Source organism: Anabrus simplex, chromosome 3, assembly GCF_040414725.1.
Source record: "Anabrus simplex isolate iqAnaSimp1 chromosome 3, ASM4041472v1, whole genome shotgun sequence".
In the NCBI taxonomy this organism is placed as follows: domain Eukaryota; kingdom Metazoa; phylum Arthropoda; class Insecta; order Orthoptera; family Tettigoniidae; genus Anabrus; species Anabrus simplex.
The window spans coordinates 525,492,005-525,506,280 of record NC_090267.1 but is presented as its reverse complement, the minus strand read 5'-3'; the positions used below and the strand labels follow the sequence as shown (position 1 = coordinate 525,506,280).

The window sequence follows — 14,276 nt, the reverse complement described above, 5'->3', positions numbered from 1 at the left end:
GAGGATGTGATATGCGACAGTAGGGAGAGGGTAAAACCCGGTGCCGGCACATAGCCTACTCCTGTCGAATAGCATCAAGGAGCCTGCACAAGGCTTAACGTCCCCATCTGACGGACGGATCATCATCAATACCTTGTACCAGCAATCATTCTCGCTACTTCTATCATGTCTGCTACTTCTAACTTACGAATAAGATATAGTATTCGGGAGATAGCGGGTTCGAACCCCCACTGTCGGCAGCTCTAAAACAGCAAATGCTAGGGGGTGGCTAGCCGCTTCCTTCCCGCTCCTAGCCCTTTCCTGCGCGATCGTCAGTCTTCCTAACAACGTGTAATTACAAGAAACATAAGGATCTGTTTTATGGCCAGATGCCCTTCCTAACGCCAAAGGTATAAGCACCGGGATTTCAATCGCTGTATCCATAATTTTACTTGAGTAAGTGTCTGACTTGTGTATGCAGGAACAAGGTAATGTGTACTTCTTGCTGAGATAACATGTCACTTCCGTTCACGTTTTCGCAAGCGGTAGCAGAAACTCACAGTGCTGCTCCCATTTGGTCTTACAACTTGGGGAGAAAACATGCATACAAAAAATATATGATTTATCATTTTTCCTCCTTCCTTTTTTTACATGTAAGTATCTTAGGTGTAGTATCTCGCAACATTCTTGTCGTGTGTTTCGCGCATGCGTATGTCAGTGTTCTAGACGATAACCCGTGTTGTAATGTATTAACAATCACTGAGCGTGTTAGCTGTGCGGTATGTGTGTGCCCGAGCGAGTTAGCTACGCAGTACGGTTTTTCCGTAGTTTTTTATTTTCGCACTAGGCAAATCACTGAAGTTGTACTTTTGTATGTACACATTATCGTTTAGTGATCGAGTTAGCTATGCGATATGTGCACTGCCTTATGCATAAGATCGCGTTGTATGTACGATAGAGATATGCCTTGATAGAGCCGGTAGAGGAGAAGGGACCGGGCGAGTTGGCCGTGCACGTAGAGGCGCGCGGCTGTGTGCTTGCATCCGGGAGATAGTAGGTTCGAATCCCACTATCGGCAGCCCTGAAGATGGTTTTCCGTAGTTTCCCATTTTCACACCAGGACAATGCTGGGGCTGTACCTTAATTAAGGCCATGGCCGCTTCCTTCCAACTCCTAGGCCTTTCCTATCCCATAGTCGCCATAAGACCTATCTGTGTCGGTGCGACGTAAAGCCACTAGCAAAAAAAAGAGGAGAAGGAGGTTATAACAGCCGCTATCTTCCGCAAGCTGTACAGAATTCTAGCCTTATTTTTTTCTCTTAGAACAAAGGTATCCCCTGACATGTTGTATCGTGTATCGTGTTCTGTACACATCAATCAATGTTCTGATCACATGTTGAAGTTAACGATATCGAGTACAGTGTTCGATTCTAGTCTTGTTATGTTTCAATCACTTATTTAGTGATCTGAACACATAAAACAATTTTCTGAACGCATGTTGTATCGAGTACAGTGTTCGATTCTAGTCTTGTTATATTTCCATCACTTATTTAGTGATCTGAACACATCAAACAATGTTATGAATTCATGTTGTATCGAGTACAGTGTTCGATTCTAGTTGTGTTATGTTTCTTTTGTAATCTGCAAATCTAAACATGCACAATGACGTCATCGCTGCAGCACGTGCTCACTCTTGCCTTCGCGATGCATGTTTAAACTTGTTCGATAGAGAATAATAGTTTGTTGAGAAGGGCAGCTCGCTTTACAACTATAGAGCAGCTTCCTTGCTTGCGGTGTGGCTAAGTCCCGCGCTATAATATCAAGATAGTAGTAGTAAGCCATGCGCATGTAGTTAAAGATGGCGGCTAACTGCTGTCAAAAAGCATGTGGATTTTTAAAGCATGTAGAATTATTCAAATTGCCCTCTACCACATTTCAAAGGCAGTAGCTAAAGATGGCAGCACTGAGGTTATCGATGCAAGATGCGGATGACAGCTGTCAAATAGTACATGGAATGTTTCAAATTGCTCGCAGTGCCGTAAAGATAGCAGCATGACACTCTGTTAATTAAAGATGGCGGATGACAGCTGTCGAAAAGCAAGTGAAATTTCAAATTGCATGCATAACAGCAGCCGCCATCTTGTGCAGTAGCCTGTAAGCTAGCTTTCTTCATAAGAACAGTCGCCATCTTGCGCAAGCACCCTAAAGGCGTCTCATAAGGAGCCGTATATAGCAGCAATCTTGAGCAATTGGCGTCGGGAAGGGCATCCGGCCGTAAAACTGAGGTTAGGCCCATCCATGAGGTTAGGCTTGCTGTCTTGTACGTTAAAAGTTAGGTTAAGCCCCTCTAAGATAGCGGATGTGTGGTTAAGCTCGCGTTGGGAGGGGCATCCGGCCGTAAAACTGAGGTCAGACCCTTTCATAAGGTTAGGCTAGCTCTCTTATGCGTTAAAAGTTAGGTTAAGCCCCTCCAAGATAGCGGATTTAAGGTTAGGCTCGCTCTCTTAGGCGTCAGGAAGGGCATACGGCCGTAAAACTGAGGTTAGGCCCTTCCATAAGGTTAGGCTAGCTCTCTTACGCATAAAAAGTTAGGTTATGCCCATCCAAGCTGGCGGATGTGAGGTAAGGCTCGCGCTCTTTACCAGCGAGGTCGGTGAGAAGGAGTCCTCTCCCGAGAGCCTGAGGAGGAGGAGGAGGCCTCTGAGGAGGGTCAGAGGAGGAGGAGGAGGCCGCCGAACCCGTAACTTATACTCCGGATCCCAAGATAGCGGGTTCACACCCGGCAGAGGTAGTCAGATTTTTGAAGGGCGGAAAAAAGTCCATTCGACACTCCATGTCGTACGATGTCGGAATGTAAAAGATCTCTGGTGATACATTTGGTATTTGCCCGACAAAATTAATTAAATCTCAGCCATAGACGCCCAAGAGAGATCCGGTTTACTCTAGGTCCGCTAGATGGCAGACAGAGTAAGCCGGAACGTCGAAATTGACGAGCAGACAGCCAGATGGCGTCAAATCGAAATGTCTGCAAACGGTAGCTGAGGCCATACGATTATTATTATTATCCATATTTAATGGAGGATTCAGGAAAGAGAGGCAAACGGTAGATAACATCATGGTAATAGATAAATACATGGGTAGGGAAAGAGGTAGTAGCGATTGACTTTGGAACAGCTTTTGACACCGTGAGTAGGAGAGCGGGGAGGTTGGGAATTTCTAGAAAGATGATTCGAGCAATTGAGGAGTTCCGGATTGAACCGTGCACATCACGTACAGTTTGCAGTATTCTTTGTCAAGGCGACTGAAATACCCCTACTCGATCCGAGGTAATCAGTCTCCCAGGCAGAAATGTACACTACTGGAGTGGCCCTGACCTTGCCCTGGCTGTCTCGTGAGCGTTCTGGAAGGTTTGTGTCACAGCCAGGTAGCGGTGGCTTGCCCGCGCTGTTATGTAATGGTGTTCCGGCCCGTGTGTTTATGTTGTGGTCAGTATGTCTTAAACTATGAATGACAGGTATCCAAGAATTACTGATTTTATATCCTTCTTCTAAATTTATGTTGTTCGGATGTTTCTTGATTTCGATAGCCTCGCGGATTTTCCTTTCCAGATTCCAAGGGATAGCTGCTATAATCTTGGTCTTGTCAAATGATATTCCGTGCCTTGTTTCGTAGGAATGCTTGGCTACCGCTGAAATATCTGTGTTTTGGTTCTTGGTGTGGCGGATATGTTCTTTTAGGCGGATGGAAATCAGACGTTTTGTTTCACAAACATAACAGGCTCCGCAGCTACATTCAATGTGATATACTCCAGGGACCTGTAATTCTATTGTGTCTTTGACTGGTGGTAGATAACGGGCTAGCTTACGGTGAGGTTTATAGATAGTTTTTATGTTGTATTTGTCCAGTATCTTGCCGATCCTGTCTGTAGCATTTTTAATGTATGGCAGTATCGCTGTTTTCGGGCGGGTCAGTTCTTCTTTCCCAATGTGGCCTTTTCCTTGTTCTCTTCTGAATTTTTAAGGACTCGTCGGATGTTATTGAGCGAGTAGCCATATTTCCTGAGGGTTCTCGTGAGGTGTTCTTTCTCTTCCTCGAGGTGCTCTGCGTCAGATATCGCTATGGCCCTGTTCACCAGTAATCTTAGGGCAGCCTGCTTTTGTGATGGGTGATGATGAGACGAGGCGTGTAGGTACCTGCCTGTGTGAGTGAGTTTCCTGTATACTGCGTGACTCAGAGTCCCATTGGAGTTGCGTTTTACTACGACATCCAGGAACGGTAGTTTTCCGTCTACCTCTATTTACATGGTGAACTGAATATTTACGTGTATGGAGTTGAGATGGTCGAGAAATAGCTGTAGGTTATTGCTCCCGTGAGGCCAGATTACGAATGTGTCGTCCACAAAACGGAGAAAACATTTCGGTTTCAGGGTAGATGTAGCTAAGTCTTTCTGTTCGAAGTGTTCCATATACATGTTTGCTATTATTGGAGAGAGTGGCGACCCCATCGTGGCCCCTTCTGTCTGTTCGTAGAACTCCCCGTTGAAATAGAAATAAGTGGCGTTAAGGCATTCTTTAGCTAGTGTTGACAGGTCTTCTGGAAGTTTATGGTCTAATAGCGGAAATACTTCTATTAGTGGCACCTTGGTGAAAAGTGACGTGACATCAAAACTTACTAATAAGTCCGTACTTTCAATTGATTGGTCCTTAAGGAGCTGGATGAAATGTCGGGAGTCTTCCACGTAGGTTTCAGTGTGTCCTGTATGTGGTTGAAGTAGTCCAGCTAGGTAACGGGTGATATCGTGCGTGGGAGATCCTATAGCGCTCACGATAGGTCGCAGAGGTATGCCTTTTTTACGGATTTTAGGAAGGCCATACAATTTAGTAGGTATCGGGTCCGAAGACATCAGCTCCTTCTGTATTTCGGCTGGGATACTGGAATTGTTTACTAGTATGTGAAGTTTGTTCTTAATGCGGTTGGTAGGGTTTCTTATTTTTCTTATGTAGAATCGGTGAATTGTTCTATTTTTCGAGTGTAGTCGGTGCGTGTCATTATCACCGTAGCGTTGCCTTTATCTGCGGGTAGGATAATTGTTTTCGTATCTTGACGTAGTGTTTTTAAGGCATGAATTTCTTCTTTAGTCAAATTAGATGGCGGCGGCTTTGCGGTTCTCAGTAGACGTGATATATCCTGTCTGATTTCCTCTGCAGATTCGGTAGGAAGGCGTCGGATTGCAATCTCAACTTTGCTAATTATTTCTTCCACCGGTATAATATTCGGAGCTACTGCGTAGTTGAGTCTTTTTCTCTAGACCGAGGCAGTAGGTTCACTGAGTGGCTTACATTCTTCTGCAATGGAACAGGTGGTTTCGGTTTCTGTTTTTGTAGGAGGCGGTTGAATTTCTTGTTTTGCTTGGCAGAGGCTAGTTCCAGTGTACGCTGGGATTGTGTGTTGTGTGGTCCAGTCATTGAGAGAGAAAGTGCTGGCAAGGTGGTCCAGAGTCTGTCACTGGTGTCACTGATCCGTTCTCCAGAGCGTATATAGCAGTGTCAAATTGGAGGAGAAGGTCGATAGAGTGCAAGGTTGGTCTAAAGCAAGGCTGAAAATTACCTCCTATATTATTCTTATAAATGATATACTGTATGGGCACGGACGAGCGAATTGGGCTGAACCAGCAGTGAACAATTTAGGGGTTCCAGGTTTTTTGCTAGTAGCTTTACGTCGCACCGACACAGATGGGTCTTATGGCGACGATGGAATAGCGCGCCTCTAACCGCACGGCCAACTCGCCCGGTAGGTTCCAGGTTCAATATTCGCGGATATATATTGTTAATGACTCTAACGGGGTTATTGCAAAGAAGTATGAATAAATTAGCGGAATGTGCAAAGAAGTGGTCATTAAAAATAAATTGTAACAAATCGAAGGTTTTGATTACACTTTCGTATTTTTTCTCAGTCCTGGTGATAAAGCGAAATGCTTAATCGGTGGGACAATAATTACGTTATCATCAAAAAGATCGGTTTTTCAATATAAAGGCTTTGTTCGAATTCTACGAGAATTTCTCGAAGGAAGATTTTCCTAAGTTTCGAGAAGCAGCTAAGATTATTTCTATGTTTCGTTCCACATGCATACGTAAAAGGATTTTTCTGTTTTAACTTGTACGAAAACTAGATTGCGTGCGAGTATTTCTGATTGTAATTTAAAGAGCGCTCTCAGAATTGCTGTCATCCGATCCCTTGTTCCATTCATTACCGGTGTAATTGCAAAGAAATAGGAAAAGAAGAACTAGAGAAGATAAATTGTATGCTCAAACCAAACTGAAAGAAGAGTTTTTTTTAACACCGGTAATATTGTCCCATACAACAGAGTGTCTTCACTCAGCGCACATAAACATTTCGCAGTGAGGGGAGAATCAGCGGCGAAAAAGGCGGAGACAGGCCGAATGGAGAAGAGGAGTGAGGGTTTGAACTCTGGTCGACTTAGTGAAGTCGGGTCCTGCGCTTTGCGCCGTGCAGTGCACTGGCGCATGCACACTGAGAGGCCCTGGTGTAGAAGGAGGTCAACTCAAGGTTGCTTAATCTTTTCCTCGCCATGTTACGGAACCTAATCAGGATTCGTAACAATTCTTATCGCCAGTCCCCATCCAGCGGTTGGCACTACTGGTGGGAGTAATTATTCCGATTATTCCAAAATCCCTTTAATATCGTGAGTAGCCTCGCGATTCCTGGCAAGCGCCAGACTCCAAGGCGCAGTGATCATTGCCACTCTATTCTTTTGTTAATAGCCAGGCTCCATCCAGCAGGAGGGAGCTATTATCTATATTTAGTATGATCGTGAGTTTCCTCGCGATTCCTGGCAAGCGCCGAATACATCTGGCTCCACCGGGTAGTGATCACTGCGTGGAGGGCCACAGCATGTTTACTGCTAACAGCACAGCCCTGTATAGACTCTTTGGAAAGAGTGAAAGAATAAAATGTTGGAGATTATGGATGTATGTGTGTATTTTCCAGCATCGCTGTCAACTAAATTTGGTATATATCACGGTTACTAGACTAGACGGTAGGGGTCACGCGCAGGCTTGCTTTGGCTGGTGACGTCATCTGATCCCCACTGCCGGGCTTGCAGTGAACACGACCCATTGTAATTGTGCGTTTCTATTAATGATTTGCTTGTTTTTATTTAACCACTTGCTAAATATTTTTCAGTTTTGTCAAATATAATTGCCAGTTGTTATGTGTAGGTAATTATATTGTAATTTATTTCAGTATTTTTCAGAACATTACAAGTAATATAATAACACTGTGCTTAACACGAACTATTCCAGTAGCTTTCTCACTAATAAATTATCTTTCGCCTCGCAAATAAAGTATTTACGGTTCGGTTTACGTGTTTTCTATCCATCCAGTGATTTTAGAACGATTTTATACGTAGTTTTATTTTTAAAACTAGTTACAAAAATTAAAGAAACATGACCAATGGCGCGGGATGCCTTTTACCGTTGTTTTGGTGGATTGTTGGTGTTAAGTAGTATTAAAAACATCTAATATTATAGTTATGTATAAGTTATTATTTATAAATGTGTATTGGCCGGTGGAATGTTGGTAAAATCCCCCGAAGAAACGTCAACCTCTTCCACCATATTAGGGGTCACAATTTTTTGGTGGGGAAAGAGGTTCCCACAGTCTTAGCCCATATAGAAATGTGGTGCGGAGAAAACCCTCAGTCAGAAAATGCGATCAAATGTTCAATATTTAAAAACACCTAATGAATAATCCTAATTATTATAGCAGTAAAACTGTATACATATTTACATTATACAGGTTCCACACAAAATATTTACACCAGATTTTTACTTGGTTGTTTTATATTACTTCAAAATCAATCTATCAAACAACTCTTAATTTTTTTCACGCTTCTTCTTTTTTCATTAGGAGTTCCTTTACACCTCTTGCAAGAATTCATGTGCCTATGTTGGTATATGTTTTTCATCATTATGAACGTTCTGGTTCGAACGAAACCTAAAACAACGAAATCTTTAAGATCAGGATGTTTTTCTTTTCTTTTTTTCTTTAAAAACCTAAAATCTCCTGGACATTTCTTAATGTAGTTTCGATGGAAGGCACTAAATTCATTTTCCATTTTCTTCTTCTTAATCTGTTTACCCTCCAGGCTTGTTTCTTCCCTCGGACTCAGCGAGGGATCTCACTTTTACCACCTTAAGGGCAGTATCCTGGAACGTGAGGCATTGGGTCGGGGATACAACTGGGGAGAATGACCAGTACCTCGCCCAGGCGGCCTCACCTGCTATGCTGAACAGGGGCCTTGTGGGGGGATGGGAAGATTGAAAGGGATAGACAAGGAAGAGGGAAGGAATTGGCCGTGGCCTTAAGTTAGGTACCATCCCGGCATTTGCCTGGAGGAGAAGCGGGAAACCACGTAAAAACCACTTCCAGGATGACTCAGGTGGGAATAGAACACATCTCTACTCATTTGACGTACGGAGGCTGAGTGGACCCCTTTCCATCCCTCGTACCACTTTTCAAATTTCGTGGCAGAGCCGGGAATCAAACCCGGGCCTCCGGGGGGTGGTAGCTAATCACACTAACTACTACACCACAGAGGCGGACTGATGTTTACTTTTGTTATCTAATTCCTTCCTCAAGATTGCATTATTAACGTTTTCTGCTTCAATTGGCGGCAGCGATTGTAAAATTTGCCATATCTCCTTACGATGATTTCGCTTTTATTCCCTTATTTCACGATTTTTACAGAACTGACTCGCTAAATCATTACTGCTCAATGGCAAATTTAAATGTCAGGCCGTAAATCACGTCAATTATTAAAGTTTCACTGTTCTTTGGAAAACCATGCAATTTAATGTCCAAGTCCTTGTGATGTCTATCGTGGTTAGAGCTACCAGCGGCAGCACAACACAGCAGTACACTGTTGAGAAGGTAACAGACTAATGGTGTTCTGCGGGAACGCGTGACGTCAGGAGGCGTGGCTTGCTACTGCGCACCCTACTGTCTAGTCTAGTCTAGTAACCGTGGTATAAATATTTCTTACTATCTGTGAAAAATGTTGCGGCAAGACATCCCTGGAACCTCGAAGGGAGGAGGTGAAATATAAATAGAGCTAAAAACGACCGATATTAGTGTCGAATCCATAGTTTTGAAGACTACTGGACCGATTTAATCCAAACTTGCTACACATATGACTTACTATCGGAAGACTAACCACGTGGGGGTAAGACACCGCTGGCACCCTTATTGGTTGGGAGTGAGGGGTGAGAAAAAAGAGTAACTGAAAATAGTGTCGAATCCATAGTTTTCGAGCTCCCTGAGATGATAGTGACACTGCGGATGTTTTCAAGTCCAAGCTCAACCCCATTTGGCATCGTGGGTGAGTAAAGGTGAAAAAGAATATTTCCAAAATGACCGAGATAATGAACGTATGTGTGTATGTTCCAGCATAGCTCTCTATACAAGTATGACTTACTGTCTGGAGGTAAGAGACTCCTAAAAACAACCGAAATTTGAGTCGAATGCATAGTTTTCGGGGTCGATGAGATGAACTGTGACACTCTGGATGCCGTTTAAGACAAAGTTCAGTCCCAATCGGCAGAGGAGTTGAGAACGAGTGAAGACGTCTAAAGTGACGTATGTGTATATGCTGTAGCATGCCAAACATATTGTTAGCGGCGGAAAAGGGGGTGAAATAATAAACAACGACAAACATTAATGTGAATAATGACACTCCCGATGTCTTTGGAGTCCATGTTCGGCCAGCACTGACATGAGGAGGAGAAGGAAAATACCCAAACTTATGGAAATTACGCATGTATGTTTGATTCTTCCAGCATAGCCTCCACACAGTGTTGGTACACATATGACTTACTATCTGAAATAAATACTGTTGGAGAAAAACATCCCTATCTCTCCTAAGGAATGGGGGATAAAATATAATAATAAACGAAAACGACTGATATTAATGTCGAATCCATTTTTAAGAGGTCGCTGAGTTGAACTGTGACACTCTGGATGTTGGTTAAGTCCTACTTCAGCCGCAATCAGATTGGAGGCTGAGAAAGGGTGAAAATGAATGTAAAAATGACCGAGATTATGGATGTATGTGAGTATGTTCCAGAATAGCTCTCAACGAAAGTTCGTATACATATGACCAACAGGAGAAAAGAAAAACCTGTGCAGATGGAACATCCCAAGCCCCGCTAAAGTTGGGGAATGGGAGGGGATGACATGTAAAGATAATGGAAAATAATCTATATTAATGTCGTCCGACTCCTTGGCTGAATGGTCAGCCTAGCGGCCTTCGGTTCAGTGGGTCCTGGGTTTGATCCCCGGCCAGGTAGGGGATTTTAATCGCTTGTGATTAATTATTCTGGCTCGGAGACTGGGAGTTTGTTTGTCCCAACACTTCCTCATAATCTGTCAACATACTACACTAGCAACCACGACAGGAACACGCAATAGTGATTATATTCCTCCATATAGGATTGGTGTCAGGAAGGGCATCCGGTCGTAAAACCGGACCAAACCCACAAGAACGACCCAGTTCGTTCTCTTAAAACAACAGATGTGGGAAAAGTGGCAGAAGAACCTATATTCATGTGGAATCCATTGTTTATGTGTCACTGAGATGAATTATTGTTACGCTCTGGGTACCGTTAAAAGTCCACGTTCAGCCTCCACCGAGATTAGTGTTGAATCCACTGCAACGATGATTGTGGCACTTGAAATCGCGTAGTGCAGAGTCAGATCCTTCACAGTCAATTCGAGCTTCCATTTTACTCGAAAATGAAATAATCCAAAACTTCAAATCACACACATTTCAATAATTACATCACAGGTCTTAAAATATTAAAGAACCTTTCAAAAAGAATTCACTTCACGCATAACTAATAGCGGGCAACGCGGGCCAACAACTACCAGTTGATGGGGTTTACATAACTAACTGGTAACAGCGGGCAACGCGGGCCAACAACTACCAGTTGATGGGGTTTACATAACTAACTGGTAACAGCGGGCAACGCGGGCCAACAACTACCAGTTGATGGGGTTTACAGAAAGTTATGTCTAAGTTCATATGCTCTTTGCAGATCATTGCGCCCGTCGCACCTTATGTCTCTCTCATTTGCCCTTAATTCCTCTGCAAACTGCATGTAAGTTGGCGTAATTGGTAGCGGAGGTGATAACGAAGGCCCTTTATGTAGAAAGGTTCGCACAGGTCTTGAAGTCGTATATTTGAGAGGCATTTGGTGTTTGTTTGGTTTCACTTTTCTAGTTGCTCTAACTGCTTCATTTTCAGATGTGCCCACACGTGAGCATGGGTGAGACTCGGCTCTGTCACTGATGTGGGTAGTTTGTAATACGTTAGCTACATCGTTCAGAGTTCTGATGTATGGCTTTTCGTGCCGGGAGTGTCCGAGGACATGTTACGGTGACCTGTGCGCTGAATGTCAAAGCTTTACGTCCCCATCCAACGGACGAATCGCCATTCTCTCCATACGAACACTACGAACCTATTCGGTGGTGTTACGTGTTGAACCTACAAGCTCGTGTCGCTTGGAGCTATGATGGACCTACCACAGTATTGTACTGTGCCTCTCTTATCAACCTAACAGCCCTACTTACAAGTTTCGATGCATTCATTTTAAATTAACTACGACGAAAACAGTTTCGTGTTCACTTATACCTATATCAATTCAGTTTCTCTATAGAGCTCATGTGGCTTTACCAGCACTAAGTCAAGTTGCTTTACGTCTTATGGCGACAATGGGACAGAGTGGGAATGAAGCGGCCGTGGTACAGCCGTAGTATTTGACTGGTGTGAAAATGGGAAACCACGCGAAACCATCTTCAGCACTGTTCGAATACTGTCTATAATTCGTATTACCTATTTGATCACTCGCTACAACCACGAAACCCGTTATAGGCCTAACGGCTGGAAAGGGACCGTTTGGACTGCACACTTACATGATTAAGTTAAAACTTCAAAAGACGTAGGCCTACACTATTTGTGGAGCGCAACTTCTACACAGTACGTAGGCCTACCTAAAAATAAGTGAGGAAAGAATTCTGTACCGGTATTTTCTCTCTGCGTGTGATACGTCTGTTTCCTCATTTCCTTTTGCTACATCTTCACAGACTTGTCAGCTACAATGTGACGTCTTTTTATACGATGTTTACCCAGAGGATTTAGCGGCTTATTTTCTTTACAATACTCGTACAGTGCGACGGTAAGCGTGAGAGCTACAAGTGACGTCGCTGGGATGGGTACGAGGGAAGGTGAAACCACTGAAAACGGTCTGGTTCACCACTCATACCGCGTAGCCAACTCGCTCTCAAATTCATTTCTTTCTGGAAGGAAAGATAACCAATAAGAAGAAGAAGAAGAAGAGCCACGCAACAAGTAGACGTACGAAAGAAAGGAGGCTCATAGCAAGTTGAAGGAGGTCGCACATCGCTCACACCAAGGACGAGGTCAAATTAGTTAAAACGAAACCTATTTCTGAAACATGTATAGTTTCCAGACAGTTATGTGATAGAGATGTAATATGTTTTAGTACCGCACATTAGAACTGGTGTGCATCGTTATCGCCTCAGGTGGCCGTTATTCAAACATAGAAATAAAATGTGAACAAATTGGAAACAATTCAAAATTTCGTAATTCTCAATATCTAATTCAAGAAAACTGTTAACAGACAATCCTACAATTCGCCAATAGCCATTGATCCATCGGAAACTAATGACTACACTGACTTCAGTTGGATGCGGCAGAAGACTGACTCAATTTCTAGAAAATATGACCCAGAAAATGATAGTAGGTGAAGAACTTCTGGTCATTAAAAGGGGAGTTCATCAAGGCAGAATTATTGGACCTTTTAATTTTTGTTTATATTTAATGATACTGGAATCAAAGGTGGCGGATAATGTCATACTGTGAGCAGCTCTTCACTGGGGTGAACGGGACCTTTTCATACGGTTAAGAGGGTATTTGCGGATGTAAAGAAGAGAATAAGTCTCTGGTAAGATCCCAACCAGACTGGCCCTCGCCACGATTACTTGATTAGAGAACTGAAAGCATCTCGATTTGCTCTGGTTGTTTTTCGACAAAAGAGTAGCGTTACGAACGTCTGAGACGGGAAGGCTGCGCGACTAATTGGTATGCTCCGACCCGGCAGATGGCCTGGAATGACATTAGTAGACGAGTGGTGTTTTGAAAACGTAGAAAGATCACAATATTAAGTTAAAATGCGAAGTCAAGTGGACAAACTGCAGCAAATATTCGTTCATAGCAAGAAGAGTTCGCAATTCGAATAATTTGCCAAGAGAGGTGTTCGATAAATTCTTGCGAATGATTTTAGAAAAGAAACATGTAGGGCAGATCAGTGCCGATTGGCTGATACACGCTACGCAGAAAGCTATATTCCTTCTGAGGCTAGAAACTAGCTTCCTATGCTCAGCGGAGCAGAATCGGCGATTGGCAGTTAACAGGGCTTTAGACTTAGGGGCGTAATTATTTTATTACCATGCAGTAGAATGTCCATTACGGACTTCTAGTTCCATGTTCACAGTATAATTTATACATTAAGGTTTTGATCGAACGGAAGAAAATGGCAAAGCATTATTCAAGGATATCAGAGACAGCGTGTCTACGCTGCGCGTAGAGCCCGCCGACACATTACGTCATGTGTATTGAACGATTAAAATAAGACAACAGATCTCGTATTTTAAAAGATGGCATACAATTGTGGATATTGACAATGTGATAAGTGATATTGTTTCCACCAAGGCAAGTCAAGATTACTGTAGTCATACGTTACCTTAAGTGAAGCTGATATTTTTAACATACGTAACACTATCCCACATTGCCATATGCTCGCTGCTAGTCGCCATAGTGGAGTACGTTCAGATTGCTTTCGTTAGTAACATCGAATAACTAATATTTTAAAACTGTCGCAGATATCGGACAATACCTGTCGTTTACGTTCAGCAGAAGAATGGTCGAATGCTCGAGTAGACTGAATAACATGAATGAAGTAATTTATTCCAGGCTAGGCGCCCAACTGCTTGGGTGCTGTTATCTACCGGTATTGATTTTAGTCAACAGATACTGATGTCTCCGCTGGCCACTAGAGCGCAGTTATGTTCACAAAACTGACGCTCTCAAGGCTTCCGTTCGCAAGTGAGCTAAAATGTGATTATCAGTTACTACCTTAGCTCACTACCTTATCAGTGAAATATATAGGTATGCTTTTTTACCAATTTAGTTGTCAGTGA

At 43.1% G+C, this 14,276-nt stretch overlaps 1 protein-coding gene across 6 annotated transcripts in view; it reads right to left on the bottom strand.

Moving 5' to 3' along the window:
• Positions 1 to 13,988, bottom strand: part of kar (monocarboxylate transporter 10-like protein kar) — a 556,067-nt gene extending 542,079 nt beyond the window's left edge. For 3 of the 6 annotated variants that reach the window (XM_068226773.1, XM_067143674.2, XM_067143678.2), the window contains exon 1: positions 13,820 to 13,964. The gene's annotated coding sequence lies outside the window, so the exon portion shown is untranslated. The other 3 variants (XM_067143677.2, XM_067143675.2, XM_067143676.2) reach the window with 3 other exon arrangements.
• Positions 13,989 to 14,276: the final 288 nt, after the last annotated feature.